The sequence below is a fragment of the Danio rerio genome, chromosome 14, assembly GCF_049306965.1.
Source record: "Danio rerio strain Tuebingen ecotype United States chromosome 14, GRCz12tu, whole genome shotgun sequence".
NCBI classification, from domain to species: Eukaryota; Metazoa; Chordata; class Actinopteri; order Cypriniformes; family Danionidae; genus Danio; species Danio rerio.
Genome location: NC_133189.1, coordinates 36,566,200 through 36,585,000, shown reverse-complemented (window position 1 = coordinate 36,585,000; position 18,801 = coordinate 36,566,200). Strand labels below are relative to the sequence as shown.

Here is an 18,801-nt window from a genome sequence, read left to right as displayed (position 1 = left end):
CATCTTATAAACACAACCAAGCCTTAAAAATACACTCTGGACCACTCCTTTAATTCACAACAATTTAGATTAGTGCTCATTGCATCTGCTTACTTCTTTCATATTTGCTGAGTGTTATAACCAATCACACATGTTTCCCACACAGACGTTTCCCAAAACACAAAAACAATAGCAATACTGATTCATGCCATCATGTGAAGATATCCTATTTAAAATGTAGAATTTAAATACAATTTGAAACCGTTTGTGGTTGACATTTTATTGGAAACTGTTTAAAGGGCACCTATTTTATCCCTTTTTTAAGATTTAGGAAGAGACTTTTGTGTCTCCAGAATGTGTCTGTAAAGTTTCAGCTCAAACACTCATCAGATTATTTATGATACCCTTCAGAATGTTGAAATGTTCTGCTTTGAACACACTGTAGCTGTTTTTGTTGCCTGTGCCTTTAATGCCTTTAATGCTTAATCTAATGTTCTCACCACCCACTGTTCCCACGTGCCTGTCAGAGTGTGCCTACGGCTGCGCTTGTCAGATAAGCAGCACAGTGACAGACATGATGGAAGCAGATCTCACGTAACATTTGTGAGAAACACTACAGTAATAACTTTCCCAATGAATCTTTGATGTATTTGTTATGGAGTTAATTCAAGCCTTTCTGCAATGATGAGTCAAACACAATGTTGCTACAAAGTTCACGCACACAGACACTGTGCACTGTTTTTGCATGCAAATGTGACAGCATACATGTTAGCGCCCATTGCTGTATGGATATCTGTTAATAATGTACAAAATAAACCTGATTTAACGTCCACAAACCAGGACTGAAATGTCTTCTTTTATAATTGTACAGAGTATTGGCTGTGGTGATGAATTACAGCAATTTTACTGTCCTTTTTACAAACATGCACTGTTTTAAAAACTTTTAAAACTCATTCTTGATCACATTTGATGATGATTGATGATCACAGTGAGCTGAACAGATCTTTTAATTCCAGTTGGTTTGCGCACAACCTGTCTTGTTGATATGATTATATGCATTACGATTGACTTGACATATTAATAAGCAGCTGTCAATCAATTTAGTGGGCAGGGAAACCACATTCCTATATCATGTTGTGGTGCGTCTCAAAATGGGGAGGATTTGGATCCTATTTTAACGTTAGGAAATTTAAAAAAGAGACTTATTGTGTTTATATCAACCCAATATGACAGTGGACACACTATACCTACACACAGTTCTGTCCAAACAGCTTAAAAAAGATGATTTTCATTATAGGTGCCCTTTAAAGCATTCTGGGTGGCTACAGTTAATAGCTGTATTCAAATACATGGCATAAGTTAACAGAATATAATTAATATGGTAATGATTTGTTTATTATATATATATATATATATATATATATATATATATATATATATATATATATATATATATATATATATATATATATATATATGGGTTATTCTCATGAAACCAGTAAAACAACGTGGCACTTAAGATTTTAAATAAAAAACTTAGTAATTTGTTAACAAAAAAACATTATAATAAGACAACGCTGTTCTCTACGAAGCACAATGTGTAATATCAACATAATTTATTTATTTTTAATCATTTTACTGCATTTTCTACTGAAATTCTCATTACCGAAACGTGTCCATGCATGTTTGAACGTTTGTTATGTTGTAATTTAAACAAATTAGCATAAAAATTTTTGAATAAAAACAAATGAGTTGTTTTAATAGATTATCTTGCATGACAAAACAAATAGTTTACAGAATATTCATGTATAATGACAATTAGAAAAAAATGAAAAATTAGGTGTCCGTGACAGACCTTCTTCATCTCGGGAGGCTTTTTCAGTTCATTCATAATAATTTGCTTTTGTATAATGTTATCATTAGCAGTATTATTTATTATCTACATATTTATATTTGTTTTATTAAAAACAAGCTTAGATTTGCCCACCTGTCATGTTTTAGACCATATGGGGCACAGCATGTGTTTTAGGATATAACTCAGGTTTTTGACCACACTTCATTATTATTGTTCATTTATTCTTTTGCTGGAAATTAGAACTGAATTAAGAAATAGTTTTGAAACAAATATTTGCGCTTAACAAACAAAATTAATTATTTACAGGCTAATTGATGTCTGTGCATAAAAGGTTTCCCTATTAGATCATGCATTACGACGCAAAGCGGATTTTTCCATCCTTAAATTAGCAAAAGTGGATTCTGACACGCCCTGAATGCGTTTGCGCCCTGCGCTTTGCATTTTGCGCATGGATCGTCAAAATAAAGCCCCGAGTGAAAAAGAGAAAATAACCAAATATGTCAAATATGAACATTTATAAAATATTTTGTTTGCAAAAATACTAAATCACCATGATTCTGAAAAAAGATGCTAAGTGGGAAAAACAAACACACTGCATCATACATAATGTAAAGCCTTTCGTGTAGTCTCTTTATAGCCATATGTAGTTTTTATGGTAATCAAAATACAAAACTTTACTCTTCAAATCACTTTGTCAAACAACAAATATTGAAATCTTGTCAGAAAGAAATATTTTAGCTTCTCTAGAAAGGAATTTCCAAGCAGCATTGTAGAGATAGTAATACTAGAACCTAGTGTTTGCACCGTGTCATTGCATGACCAGAGGGTGCTAATCTTCTTTTTGAACTTGTATTCAAATGGCAGTCTTTACTTTACCTGGAAATACCAAGTGTATCTGTCTGTGGACTGCAAGACGGGCGTAACATGAAGGTGCATGACTTGTAGTAAGTTAGAGAGGCGCAATTTGCAGTAATGGACAGTAACAATCCCCCCCAAACAAAATTCAAAATAATAAAAATATTACAGTTTTTCCTCTCGGATTTTTTCCAGCTGTGGCGGCAGGCCTTTTACACAAATCTATTATCAACCTGTGGCATTATTTTAATGACAAATGTTGTAAGCGCAGAATTAGAAGTCAAGATCGCATTTATGTAATAGCCTACAGCATGGGGATCTCTTTGCTTGCACGCCGATTTCCTCTGCTCGTGCACATACCCTTCTTCTTGCACACCCCCTCGAATATAAGCCACTTCAAGAGCATGCAGATCTTCTTGTGCGCTCTCAAATAAACGCTGCTGAAGTGTGATTTAGTGCGTTTATGTCTCTAGCGTTTATTAGATTTTCTAGGAATATTTATGAATGTCTCTAATAGACCTACATAGCGATATTAATATGTCCTGAAGTAAAGTGAAACAGCTATACGTCGTGCTGACCTCACGCATCATACACCTGTCAGTCAGACAGTCAGCACATAACCTTAAGGGTAAACAAATGATGCACAGTACTACTACGGTTACAAAAAAGTTTGCACTTACCTTTTTAGTACGTTTTGGTGCGAGTATCACCCGCTATCAAAACAATAAAATGTTTTGAATGAGAAGCTGTAATGTAGCTGTGGCGGGATGAATTTTAGCGTGGCGTCCCGCCATGGAAGAATGAATGTAGCGGAAACCATGTATTATATAAAAATGATTGCTATATCATTTTAGCTAAATATAATAAGCTAAAAAAAACTGTGGGTACTTTAGTTGTTCATCTCTTTTTAACTGGCTAAGCCCACAAATTTGATTCCCAAACAAGGGACACCAGAGGGTTAAAGCTGTACTAGAGACCACACTATCTAGTGAGGATGATGATTTATTTCATCTTATCCAAGCAAGTGGACATTTTTCTTTGAAATTAAAGTTATGTTTTAAAGCACTAATATTCTACATTAAATGTTTAACAAAGTCTAATAATATACTTAAAATCAATGTAGAAATTATTAACCTAAATTCTGCAACCTATTTATCATTACCGCAACCAATGTTCCTTAAGTGATATTTTATTAATATTTTTTAATCGTTTGCTTTTCAATGCATGTGCATAATCTATAAATTATGTCCTTTCAGGTTAGCCACATTATTTTGAAAACACATCAGGTTTTATCAAAATGCATTAAAAAAAGTGTTGTAAAAAATGTACGGTGTTTCGGTAATGAGAAAAAACAATAAAAATAAAAAACCCTGTTAATTTAAAAATAAATGTTATTGCAGAATCTCAAGTAACTCCACATCACTGTTAATAGTCCCTTTTTAAAAAAATGTCTAAATGAATTTGCTTTTTTGTAATCAATTTAGCAGACTGTTGCGGTAATGAGATTTTTTATCAATTGTTTTGGAAATTATGCTCAAAAAGGTACAAAATGATGTGTATATATTTTTAAATTAATGTTGACAAATGCTCCAGACTTTGTTTCAATTATCTGCAAAACCAAAATTTAATTGAAACATTTCTTAAAAATTCATGTTTAAAAATTTTTAAACTACATTTTCGTGAGAATCACCCATATATATATATATATATATATATATATATATATATATATATATATATAYACACACACACACACACACACACACACACACACACACACACACACACACAGACACACACACACATAGTCCCTTAATGAAAAAGTTATTTTCTTACCCTGATCCTCTCACATCTAAATATAAATGACACTTCATCAGATTGGCACTGAAACACAAAAGAGAAAACATACAGAGACAAAACCGTTAATTTTTCATCTAAACTAAAACAAACAGTAGAGAAAAACAATAAAAATGCATGCAAAACGTTTCACCCCAGGCTATGTAAGTCTGTATTTGCTACATCTATGTTTACACAAACACACACATCAGTTCATAAGCACATATTCTAAGCAGGGTGTAAAATCCTACCATTCCCTCTGGTGCTGCCATAACATTGGGAGGGAAAGCAGATTAAAAAAGAAAAAAACAATGCAAGAGATAAAGTCTTGTCACCTGTATTCCTCAGCCCCTCATCTAGTAGTCTACATGCCCTCTAATCGCCAGTCCCTAAACCCGGCCCTGTAGACCTGCATTAAAGACTGAGAGGAGAGCGGAGGAAAGCAGCATCCAAAAAGTCAGAGGTAGCCTGTGTGGTATTATTAATAAGGCATTAAAAAAGAGAGCACTTCAAAGCATACAGGAGCCATGCTATCGTACATGAAAGTAGCATAGTATGGCTTAATGTCTCCTAAGGCGACTTACGGTGATGCAGCTTTGATTTGAAATGCATTGTGTGGCAAATGGATTTGCACTAGTGGAGCGTGAGGACGCGTTGTGGGAACACGCCAATAATTTAAAACCTGACCTCACAAGCTCTTCAAAGCATCCGTGAGTGAGGATGTTTGGAACTCGATGATGGGGTTTCACTACACAAACAAACCTGACCACACTTGGAGGTTTCCTGTGTTGTTGTTGCTGTTGGATTTTTTTTTTTTTTTTTTTTTTTGAGGTGAAGATGCTTTGCTGTTACTTTTGGAAGTAGTCATATGGATTGCAGTTTGCGAGAATAATGTAACCTGGAGGAGAAATGTATCTCCACTCAAACACCAAGCCTTAGCCTCAGTCTTAGCAGAATAGAGAGGCTCTCCACAGCACCGCATGCTGTTCTTACAGAGGATGTCTTAATCACTGAGGATAATCAGGCTTATTTAGGGACTCTGAATTATGGGGAGAATTTGGAAATGATAAGCAAATGAAGCCATTATAAAGCTATGTCAAGGAGGTGGCGCAGCAGATTAGCCTACGAGCACTTTTCACTACGCGAACAACGCCCTAGAGTACCAGGTCGTTCTTCCAATAGGACTCAACTGCTGTTTGACAATGTTAAATGTTCCCACCTTGCCTCTTGGAAACAAGATGCTTACAGACGGATTGGGGGTGGGAATTCTGTCTCACGTTTGCTTCCCCTGGCAAATGACACACTTCATGGTTAAAAAATGTTGGGTCCCTGAACAGACTTCACAGTTACAGTATATAAATAAAATGTGTGGCATAGGGACAAAAATGGTCATATTTAATCCCACTTTGAACCCCAATGAGGGAATTGATGAAAGCCTTCCCACCCCCGTGCCTTCTGTATCATAATTGTTTTGTCTTTTCCAAAATGTCATGAACACTAAGTACGCAATTGAGAACAAATGACCTTTGTTCATATAAAATGATAGGACTGAATATCCTCTCACAACCCCAAAGCACAACGTCAAGTCAAACAACGTCTGGCAGAATGGGAAATGTGACTCAAATTCAAAGGGTTTATCAGATCCGTCTGCTTTTGTCAAAAGCAAAGACCCCCCCAATAACATAATTCAGACAATAAATACTAACAGATTCAGGCATCATGCTAACCACAAAGACATAAATGTCCACATCTCGATCATAAATAGAAACATCAGTTACAGCAAATTACACCAAAACAATAAAGAGTTTGTTTTGATTTTCCCCCTCTTTATCCTGTATATTGTCCGTCCATTATTTTGATTTCCCATGTAAACTCGGCTCTGTGGGAAGTTGTAATATTCTATAGCCCACAGATATTGTTTTCGATATCCCTGCTTTTGTTTACTTATGTTGTCGGAACACACTATTTTTTTTTTACACCACAGGACACACCAGCAAAGCATTATTCCTCTGTAAGCATTAACTTCAAAATGTTTTCAATACACATTTCACTTTATGTAAAAATTCGAAATAAGACAGCTCTGTGGGTGCCCCATGACCCTGAAAATCCACTGCAGCTCTATTATTTGTCTGGCAAGCTGCAGGCGTCCCAAGTTTCTTAGGAGATAAGCAGTCCTGGCTCTATCAAAAAAACACAAAGCTTAATGTGTCAGAAGAGGATGAGGAAAAAAGCAAAACGAGGAGATTTGTGCGAATCAAAATGACTAAGACAGAGAAATGAAGTAGAAAAACAGGATAAAAGAAGACCGTACGCTGGCAAGTAACCCCAATAAGCGTTTTTTGTTGTGGGGTAAAATATATCATCCCGTGCATCCAAAGCAATATTTGCACTTCACTCAAGCTAACGTGTTTTAGAGCATATTGTCAAACCTGAGCACAAAAACAATGTGCTGATTCAATGAAACGTTTGGACATGGGCGATTAAAAGGGCTGCTTTTTTGGGGCAGATGAAAATCGGGGTATTTCGAGGGGCTTTGGGAACAGGGAGGGAGACAGGAGGAGGGGGAAATGAAAGGAAAATGCCAGTAGTGCCCACTCAGCTATTTTCCCAGTCAAGATCAAAGACAGCGCTGGACTGGCCGCACCGCGGGAAACTTGAAATGTGCCCTGCCTTTGTTTGCTGTTGCTAGGAGACTTGGAGACAGCCAAAAAGTGTTTTCAGAAAGCTACAGGATCAAAAACAGTTCAAATATAAATCACATTTTTAAAGACTGTCATGTTTGAGACAGAGCATTGCAATTTACTAGACCATTCAATATAAGCACAATAAATACAGTTTTATCTCTATCGTAATTAGACAATCCCTTTTCCTTTGCTCCCTTTTGGAGAAAAAGCTGTTCAGTTTGTCTTCTTTTTACACATGTAAGCTGTCCTGCACTGAAAAAAGCAATTAGTTGAAAAAAGTGAGTAAACTGATTGGCTTAAAATTATTAAGTAAATTAACTATGTGCATATTTCTAAAAAAAAAAAAAAAAACAAGTTAAGTCAACTTAACATTTCTAAGTTACAACGGAAATACTTGCATTATTTAAGTAAAGTCATTTTTAAGGCAATGGATTTACTCACTTTTTAAGCAACTGTTCTTTTACAGTATATGTGCATAATTATGAAAGTTAAGTCAAGTCAATGAGTTTCCTAACTTTAAGTAAAATCAACTTTTGTCATCTTTAAGTCAATCGGCTGACTCGCTTTTCCCAACAAATTTTTTTTTTTACAGTGTATGTGCAAAATTCTAAAAGTTAGGTGAAGTCAATGGGTTTACTCATTTTTTCCAACTAATTGCTTTTAAGAAATTTTGCATAATTATGAAAGTTAAGTCAAGTCAACAGGCTCACTTTTTAAAGTAAAATAAACATGTATTTTTTAAGTTAATCCATTTACTCGCTTTTTTTAACTAAAATAAACTTGGCATTTTTAAGACAATGGGTTTACTCACTTTAAGTAATCGTTTTTACAGAGTGTACAGCACACTTAAAAACAAGGCTTTTTGGTACAAGAGGAAAAAATGATTAGTTCCCCAAAGAACAGTTCTTAAAAACATATTTCTCAGAGTTACAAATATTTTAATGCTCTAAAAAAATCTTTGTTTCCCCTTTTAAAAACCTTTCGTGGAATGAAAAGGATGTTAAGGGTTCTTTAAGAAATCACTGATGCAAATAAAGAGCCTTTTTTTAACAGAGAAATGCTACAGTAGTGAGTATGGATGTTTCCCAGTACTGGGTTGCAGCTGGAAGGGCATCAACTGTGTAAAACATATGCTGGATAAGTTGGCGGTTCATTTCGCTGTGGCGGTTCTTGATGAATAAAGGGACTAAGCCAACAGCAAATGAATGAATGAATGAATGAATGCTACAGTGCAGTGGTGCATGAAGCTCTGGAGTAACTGAACCAAACAGACAATTAATAATTATTCATGTCTGAAAAACTGAAATGACATACCATATAGTCCATACACAACCCAAATTAAAACACAAATGGTGTGTTGTTGATGTGGTGCACAGTTATGTAAAATGTGTTAAAATATTAAAAGAAACACTACATGTTAAGTTTTACTATGGGTAAAACTGGTGTCACGGTGGCGCAGTGGGTGCTCCAGTTTCCCCCACAGTCCAAAGACATGCGTTTTAGGTCAATCGAATGAGCAAAAATTGGCCGTAGCATATGTGTTTCCTAGTGTTGGGTTGAAGTTGGAAAACATCAGTGGCATAAAAACATAGGCTGGATAAGTTGGCGGTTCATTCTGCTGTGGTGACTGCTGATTAACAAAGGGACTAAGCTGGAAAGAAAATGAATAAATGAATGGGTAAAACTTTTGGGGATTCATTTATTAATTTAACATGATTTTTTTTTACAAAATCATACTTCATTAACATGGTGATACACAAATATTGACACATCCATTCAAGCATTTCATACAGTGGCTCAAAGAGTTCATCCATTTACAGAGGATTTAAATTACAAGTGACATATACACTCACTGGCCGCTTTATTAGGTACACCTGTCCAACTGTTCGCTAACGCAAATTTCTAATCAGACAATCACATGGCAACAGCTCAATACATTTAGTTGGAAATGGTCAAGATGAGCTGCTGCTCAAACCGAGCATCATAATGGGGAAGAAAGATGATTTAAGTGACTTTGAACGTGGCAAGGTTTTTATTACCAGATGGGATAGTCTGAGTATTTCAGAAAATACTGATCTACTGGGATTTTCATGCACAACTATCTCTAGGGTTTAAAGAAAATGGTCTGAAAAAGAGAAAGATTGCCTTGTTGATGCCAGAGGTCAGAGGAGAATGGCCAGACTGGTTCGAGCTGATAGAAAGGAAACAGTTACTCAAAAAACCACTCCTTACAACTGAGGTATGCAGAAGAGCATCTCTGGACGCACAACATGTCCAAGCTTGAGGCGGATGGGCTACAGCAGCAGAAGACCACACTAGGTGCCACTCCTGTAAACTAAGAACAGGAAACTGAGGCTACAATTCGCACAGGCTTACCAAAATTAGACAATAGAAGATTGGAAAAATGTTGCCTGGTCTGATGAGTCTAGATTTCTGCTGCAACATTCAGATGATAAGGTCAGAATTTGGCATCAACACCATGAAAACATGAATCCATCCTGCCTTGGATCAACAGTTCAGGCTGCTGGTGGTAGTGTAATGGTTTAATGAATATTTTCTTTACCAATGAGCATCATGCCAATGCCACACCCAACCAGAGTATTGTTGAGTATTGTTCCCTTTTTGACCACAGTGTACCCATCTTCTGATGGCTACTTCCAGCAGGATAACGTGCCATGTCTTAACACGTAATTCATCTTAGACTGGTTTCTTGAAAATGACAATGAGCTCACTGTACTCAAATGGCCACCACAATCACCAGATCTCAATCAAATAGAGCACCTTTGGGATGTGGTAGAACGGGAGATTTGCATCATGGATGTGCAACCAACAAATCTGCAGCAACTGTGTGATGCTATCATGTCAATATAGACCAAAATCTCTGAGGAATATATCCAGTACCTTGTTGAATCAATGCCATGAAGGATTAAGGCATTTCTGAAGGCAAAAGGGGGTCCAACTAAGTACTAAGGTTTACCAAATAAAGTGGCTAGTGAGTGCACTTAAATATGAAATTCCATAATAATAAATCTTAAAATTCAGCATTAAAAACTTATAGTTTGTGTTATCTGCTATAGGCATCCAAACTCTGATGATTTTGTCTCATTTTGAATCAGTTTGTAAATTCTGTGAATCAACTGTAGACTTACTTTGACTGGATCCTATGAATCTGTGAGTTGCTGACTCGATAACAGATGCAATATCAATAACAGATCTGTCCAGTTCACAAATGACTTGTTCAGTGCAGTATATAAACCTATTTTAACACATTGCACAATGCTTCATTTTATGTTGGTTTTTGTGTGCTAGGGGGAAAGAGAGTGAGCCAGGGTGAGATTAATCATCAGAGCATGTATATTTCCTCCACTTAAGCAACAATTCCATTAATGGGTGTCTTGAGTGCGTGTTACTGGAAGCTCATTAGCCATTATTAGTCTAACACTCAAATAAATGTCAGAATGTGCTGAGCAAGAGCTGCTGGTAATAGGCCCTGGGTATTATCAAGACTGCTCATTTAGAAATGTGTGTCATATCTGATAAAGAAAAATGTGAACTGCAGTGTGGTGATCATAAGCCCCTTTTACATCTACTGTACGTGGAGTAGTTCAAGCAAAATGTGCAGGCTCAGTCTGACGCCATCTTGAGTATGGCATGCTAAGTGCTTAAGGCCCATTGAAATAACTAGATTGGCTCATGAAGAATAAATAGCCAAGTAAGCGTATGCATCTAAATCCTTGCAGTTGCTTAATCCAAATGCAATATATTAGTGTGCTGAGCCCAGACTAGCACAAGCGAGTAGGAATTCTTTTCTGTGACTGGACCACATCCATGCCCTTGAGTGTGGCAGCGTATACTTGAGGCAGAGCTCACCAATCCTCTTGTACAACATCACGCACCACCCCAAATGAACTTGAACTTAGTTTGCACAATATAAACAGCCTGTAGTAATGCCTTTAAACGAACTTTAGGCTGTCAGGTTACACCAACAACACAGAGACTTTGCACTGTAACAGTAACCGTTTTCATACATCAAGCTCACGATAAAGTTTGCAGAATTAACTTCTGATGAAGGCATATTTCTTGATCTAAGTAAGTGATGCAAGCTATTATTTTGTTTTTTTTTCTAGTTTAAAGTCAGAGTAAAGTTCCTGAAATTTTAATTTCAGTATGTTGCTGCACCTGCAACTGAATATTTAGTAGGGGGCGGGACTTTTTAATCATTTCTTCAAAACCATATATATATATATATATAAAATTTTTTTGATGAAAGTCTTGATGAAAAATACCAGATTGTTTAGTAAATTGCAAGATTTTAATTCTTTATTTTCCAAGTTCACAAATGATTTGGTGAAAAAACACACAAAATGACATTTTCATTATAAAAAGTAATTGTGGACTGGATTTTTTGGAACATTTTATCACAGTCTTGGATAAGTGAACGCTTTGTAACGATATTGGTTTTGATGCACTGTTTATATTTTACTTTTTTCTCTCTGATTTACTGTTGGTGGCAGTTTTTGCCCCATTGACTTCTATTATAACCACATTTCATGGTGCATAATTACAGAGCCTTTGTTTTAGTTTACTTCATGTAGTTCTGAGAGCTGAGATGCATATTTTGATTTTATGAGACACATCAACGTAAGTGTGCAGATTCACTCTCATACACACACACACTTGCAAACACGAATAAATACACTTTAATTTGCTGTTATACTCCATATAAAATCCAGAAACTAAGCTTTGTTTTGCACAGGCCTATCTAAAGAGTTAATGGTGCCAACTGATGTTCAATGTAAAAATTTGAAATTTTACCTCTTCCCAACACGGAAAACCACCAACAATGAAAAATGCATGATTATATGATGTCCAGTTTTTGTAATTAAAAAATGCAGTTATAATGAAAGTCAATGGGTTAAAAGCAGCCACCAACAGTAAATTAGGGAGAAAAAAAAATTAATTAATCAAAAATATTCCATCAAAGACAATGTTCACACATCCAAGACTTTGATAAAAGATTTTTTAAAAATCAAGCACAAAATTACTTTTTTTATTAAAAATATGTCCCTTTGTGTGTTGTTTTCACTAAATCAGTCGCATCATTTATGAATTTGGCAATTAAAGAGTTAAAATACAGTAAATTTTCCTTTTTTGATCAGGACTGAGACTGATTAACAGATTTATGCAAAATATATATATATATATATATATATATATATATATATATATATATATATATATATATATATATATATATATATACACACACACATATATATATATATATATATATATATATATATATATATATATATATATATATATATATATATATATACACATATATATATATATATGCATGTATATATATATATATATATATATATATATATATATATATATATATATATATATATATATATTATTATTCTGATGCATTTTTACAGCAGTTTAATTCAGTTGATGTTTTCATTGCAAACAACAAAATGGGTTTTTTTCATAGCATCTTCTCAAAATGTGTGAAAATAAGATTTGTTACCAAAAATCACTACACAGAAAACGTTATAGCTAAATTAAGACTCAAAATCCCCCCATAAGTGGATGAAAATATCCCCAACATAACATAAGAGTTAACAAAGAAGAACCGTCCAAAGGTAGAAGCAAATGGTCGGAGTTTGATCGATTACCAAAACACACATTTTTTTCAGTGGATTGACTTACACGATTTAATGGTTCACCTAAAGAATAACAATGTGTGCTAATAAACACTCTAAATTTTGATTTCATATATGAACTTCAAAAACGCACAGCATAAAAGGGAGATATGTGAAATTTGGTGCAAAAACGTAGCACACCGTTTAAGAAAAAAGGGGTACATGGATCATAGGTATTCATTCATTCATTCATTTCCTTCAAAAATCAGGGGTCGCCAAATCGGAATGAATCGCCACAAATATATTGTTTAGCTATAAATAATATGCTATACAAACGTTTCATAACCACAAATTAATACTCATAATTATTTATATAATTTTTTACATAATTGTCTGGAGATCCCTACTTATTTTCACCTTACAATCTCTAGCAATGCACAGCCAAAAGACAATGTCGACTTCGTTGTAGTCTACGAGTGGATTAAATCTGTGTAAAGAGTCACCGGGAGGCCACATGTTTTAGAAGGGCTTGTCCAGTTAGTGGCGCTATAATAATAATAATATAATAATAATAATAATAGCAAAAAATATTTTTAAAAGATATTATTTATTATTATTTGTAATTTACATAAACATGCCTGGACTTTTATGGCCAACGCGTTTTTTATTATTATTATTTTTACCATCAACCAGATTTTTTAGATAAGAAAAAGAAAACACGCTTGTACAGAAGGTGGCGATATATATATATATCATTTGCATTTTTAACTGGCATTATTCTGATATATATATATATATATATATATATATATATATATATATATATATATATATATATATATATATATATATATATATATATATATATATATATATATCAGAATAATGCCAGTTAAAAATGCAAATGAAAGAAACAACAGTTTCATTGTTTTAGACTGAAAATGATGAAGGATTGTGCTTAGACACTGCTAGTTATTCTTTCTATCTGTTACTGTTCACATGAGCACCGCTGATTTATTAAGGTTGTAGAATCGACGTTTTACTTAATGGAAGAAACAACAGTGTGAGCGCCATGAGAGTCCAGCCGAGAGTGACCTTCATGTCTGGAACGATTAAGATTAGAATCGTGCAGCGTCTGCCTCTTGTTTTCAAGAGCTTGAGCCAACTGGCACAGGCCGAGTGTTCTCTCCCAGCTCTCCGTCTGCCGCAGCGACAATGACAACCAGTTACCGCATGGCGTGCAAAGATGACAAAAATACTTTCACGCCAAGGGATTTTATTCCGTCCAGGCAAACATCACGCGATTACCGAGAGCCCATCAACTCCTGTTTAAAATTATTGTTCTTAACGTTTAATATAAGTATAAAGTTTTGATCTGAAAGTTTTTGTTTTACCAAGTGATTTAATGAGCGCGTGCGTGTTTGCGTATTGACTTTGGTTATGTGAAGTTTTTCAGAGTCCAGAATATTTGTGAACTGTAGAAGTTGTTTAATATGCTGCAACTGTTGTCCGACGTGTTGTTGCCACTGGCGCTGAAGTCTCAGTGGAGAACATCTCACTGAAAAGCAAAAGCTATGCTCCGTTTGCTTACTCTTTTTTTTCTCAGCATCATTTCATGGCTGTCTCTTTTCTACGCAGCGTTTAGTCTCAATAGGATAGAGCCTGTTCTGCTTCACGCACTTTAGTTTGGATCCTCCCCAGTGTGACATCATCTGTTGTACTTTAAGGGTTTTCTAGTGCCACCTCTCAACAGTCAGCAACATCACTCACCTGAAATACATGCCAAGCGACGCTCAGAAATCAATGGTACAATGTAACAATTCAGAATAACAACATGAGAGCACAAATAGATCTATGTTTGTGTTTATGCTTTTGAACTTTAGTCTGATGAATGGATTGTTTGCATTTAGAGAAGTTGGTATGGTACACTGGGCTATTTTAAAAGTAATTTGTTAGGCCTAATTATTTTGAATATTCTAGATCAATTTGGCTCGTTTAATATCTTTTTTTAAAATTTTCATCACAATAGATTTTTTCTACATTTTGAAAATTACCACAAATGGCAAAACGGTGAAATATAAACATTATTGTTTATATTTGTATAAACTATAGAAAAAAAGATATGCATCATTTTATAAAGGTTTTTTGAGATAAAATATGTTTTAGTTTTCTTCCATTATACTGCCAATGCAATAATAATAATAATAATAATAATAATAATAATAATAACAAAAATAATCAATGATATTGATGATAATGATAATAGTAATAATAATATTAATATTAATAATGATGATGATGATAATAGTAATAATAGGAGTAATCATAATCATAATAATAACAATAATAATAATACATATTGATGATAATGATGACAATAATAATATTAATATTATTAATAATGAGGATAATAATAATAATAATAATAATAAATACTGATGGTAATATTAATATTATGAATAATGAGGATTATGATGATGATAATGATGATGATGGTGATGATGATGATGATAATAATAATAATAATAATTATTATTATTATTATTATTATTATCTAACAAAATACAATCCGTAATTTAAAATAATAGCTTAATAACTTGATCCTTTTCTATCACAGCCCATATAAAAAAATAAAATAATAAATAGGCTAAATAAAACACAAGTGCGTGTAATTACAAATTATGCTTTTGATTTGAAGGCATAATAATTAGAAAGAAAAGTAAGCTTCTTTTTTTGGCACGGAGCACAAGTTGGTGTAATTTTTTCTAGCATGTGACCGTTGTCTGAACCCTGAACCCCGTGGTGACAATAAAATGTTTCGGTTCTTCGGAATTCCATAAAAGCTCAAACGTTTATAACGTTGCGAGGCAAAATGTGGTGGATGAGAGAAAGATTTAGTAATGGTAATTAAGAGATGGGATTCTTGATTGAAAGGTCACTGGGGCCAGAGTAAGTTACTTTATCTGGCTGAAGCGGGTTAGACTTGAGCTGTATGAACAGAAGCTAAACATTGTGCGTCCTTCATCTTCACTTTGCCTTCTATAACCTTTAGTCTAAATAACATCTATCTATCTATCTATCTATCTATCTATCTATCTATCTATCTATCTATCTATCTATCTATCTATCTATCTATCTATCTATCTATCTATCTATCTATCTATCTATCTATCTATCTATCTATGATTTACTGAAGGTTATGATGTAAAGTGAAGTGAAGTTACAGTCAAGTATATATGAAAAGTTCAGATGCAAAAATCTTAAATTTTGCATTTTTATCAGGATCCATGTGTGTAGGTTCAGAAATGTCACATTTATGGCAAAGAATAAGTCCTTTTCCTGGACTTTAAGGTAAAATAATTTAACATAAACAAAGGAGGCTGAGAAATTTTTTTATTTTCGATGGAAATTTGAGACGGCACTAAGAGGTTTTTGCATCTGAACTCTTCATTTATGGTGCATGCTAACTAACAATCTTGGCCAAGGCCAAAATAAATATATATAGGCTATGTAGCCAATTAATTTAAGTATTCCGTTCCTTGACCTCCAATCAGTTCTGATGTGTGAGATTTCTTCTTAATATAAAAGGCGTAAAGCTTTGTAGACATAAGAGTGCGGCTGGCTGACGTCACAGAAAGAGAGTCACCCGCCGTGTATACGCGTCTCTAAGTAAGGACTTATCTATAAAAAAAAGTTCTGGCTGACAATGTGGGTGGACAGGGCGTGAAACTACTATCATCATCAGTTTGGAATGAAAGAAAGAAAACATATATACAACAAAAAGGGAGGCTCATTCCAATTCAGCAGCGTTGTTAGGACAACGAGAACCATCCCTCAGATGATTAGTTCCACTTCAAAAGAATTTACTTTCCGGCGGTGAAAACGTCCCCCTTTTGTGTCCGTACACAGAGTGTTCACTCGCAAAAAAGACGACGACTAGTATGTTTAGTCAGTCTGTTTATTTTTTCTTCTGTTCGTAGTACAATTGTATTAAATAAATAGAGTTGCCGAAACAATGGTGGAGATGTTCATAAACATGCATGAAAAATTTAGGATTCTTTTGTAGTAGAAGTACAAAGTACCAGTTGGGAAGTTTTCCATGTACAAAAGTTTGGTCTTCAGGAATGGATATTTTAATGAATAAATACACGACCTGTGCAAGCAGGACAATCCAATAATTAATCAATACTCATGAAAGATAAGAACTTCTGAACAGAATGTAGGCCTATATGAAAATGCATGAAAGATGAAAAAACACAGCAAAACAATCAATAGAGCTCACGTCAGGTTTGCTTTCATCTCTCAGAGCTGTCAATAGCTACAGAAGTTTGTGTGTGCAAACTACTGAAACAAGTCATTGACTCTGAAATATACTGCGGAGTGGGGTTGATATCAAGATAGAATTACAGGTCGCTGTCCTGACCGAATCCTCTTTAAAGCTATCACACCTTGCTTCCCTGTCATGATATCATTTCACACTGTTCATTTGCCCGGTGACCCACATCAAAGTGCACTTCACTCAGTAAATACATCCACTTAACCAAGTTTAGTATCTCTGCTGCTTGGAGAAAAGCAGTTTGAGATGACAGTATGAAGGCATTTGAGTAGGGTGCCAACAGGGGGCCTACATCTTTACATGTTTCATCAAAATATCTTTCAAGTCTGGATACCTCTTTAATATTTGTTTCATTTATTTAACTTCATGCCACATTTTTACACATCTTTTTGTGCAAAATGTTAGCCACGTAGCCTCTTTTATTTCATTATTAGAAATTAATTGTTTGATCTATCTATCTATTTATCTATCTATCTATCTATCTATCTATCTATCTATCTATCTATCTATCTGTCTGTCTGTCTGTCTGTCTGTCTGTCTGTCTGTCTGTCTGTCTGTCTGTCTGTCTGTCTTTCTTTCTTTCTTTCTTTCTTTCTTTCTTTGGAAAACATATTCAGCAAGTTTTATCCTTTAGTGCAACTTGCAGTGTATGCAGTATGCTCAGAGAATCACACCAGAACTCACTAGTTAATAAACAATTTGCAATATTTAATTTGCAGTTGCATTAAATTAATATTTAAATCGCAGCTTTTTAATAACTTCCAATGGGTGGTTAAACTGTAATAAACTCCCTTTAAACTTATATTTTTATAGAAAACTGCTGGAAAAAAGCGCTGATGCATGCTAATATTAATTACACACACACATCTAACACACTTGATCTCTCTTATAATGTGACATTACATCACAGTTTATCATCATCACTCTCATTAGCTTCATCTCAAAGCTGTTGCCTCATGTATATGTATGGATTTATAGGTGTTACATACAAATATGTTTAAAAGGGAAAGGGTCTTAATTCCAGTTAACAGCTTTATCATTAAGTCTAATAATACAACATTATATTTTCATTGACATTTACTCACGAGCACACAACAAGAAATCCAAGATCAAAAGAGAGTGAAGTGCATATAAATAAATATAATTACATTTCATCCGAGTATAAAAGGGAGGAAAAAAATCAAAGCGTATTACAGACATACATTTTTTCCTTATCCATTATAGAGGGAAGGTTTGACATATGAAAGAAAGAAAACATTCTTGACTTGAGCTCAACTAATTGCTTCTTTCATCTATCCAATTAAAGGCTGAAATTTAATCCAAATAGTGTTGCGTGTTTTGATAACTCATCACAAGCTCGAGCTTCTGATCAACACAGAATAATATGATCACTGCACATTACAATCTCAGAGTCTTTCTATTTTAGTTATTGATTCCAATCAGCTTCGCAAGGTATAGGGCTCCTAGCTGACATATATGAAAACCTTAAAGGATAACACTCAAAAATCAGCTACCACTGAGTAATAGATTGAGAGAGAGAGTGCTTTATAGGATGTGAGATGATAAATGGCATTTAGGATAAATCACATTCTGATGTTTATG

General features: G+C 34.3%; 1 protein-coding gene across 20 annotated transcripts in view; it reads right to left on the bottom strand.

The window, feature by feature from the left end:
* The window catches only part of zic6 (zic family member 6), a 219,172-nt gene that overhangs the window by 58,617 nt on the left and 141,754 nt on the right, over positions 1 to 18,801 (bottom strand). For 17 of the 20 annotated variants that reach the window (XR_012389447.1, XR_012389462.1, XR_012389452.1 and 14 more), the window contains one exon: positions 4,526 to 4,573. The gene's annotated coding sequence lies outside the window, so the exon portion shown is untranslated. Of the gene's footprint in view, positions 1 to 4,525; positions 4,574 to 4,860; positions 4,994 to 18,801 lie in introns of all 20 variants that reach the window. The other 3 variants (XR_012389461.1, XR_012389460.1, XR_012389458.1) reach the window with 2 other exon arrangements.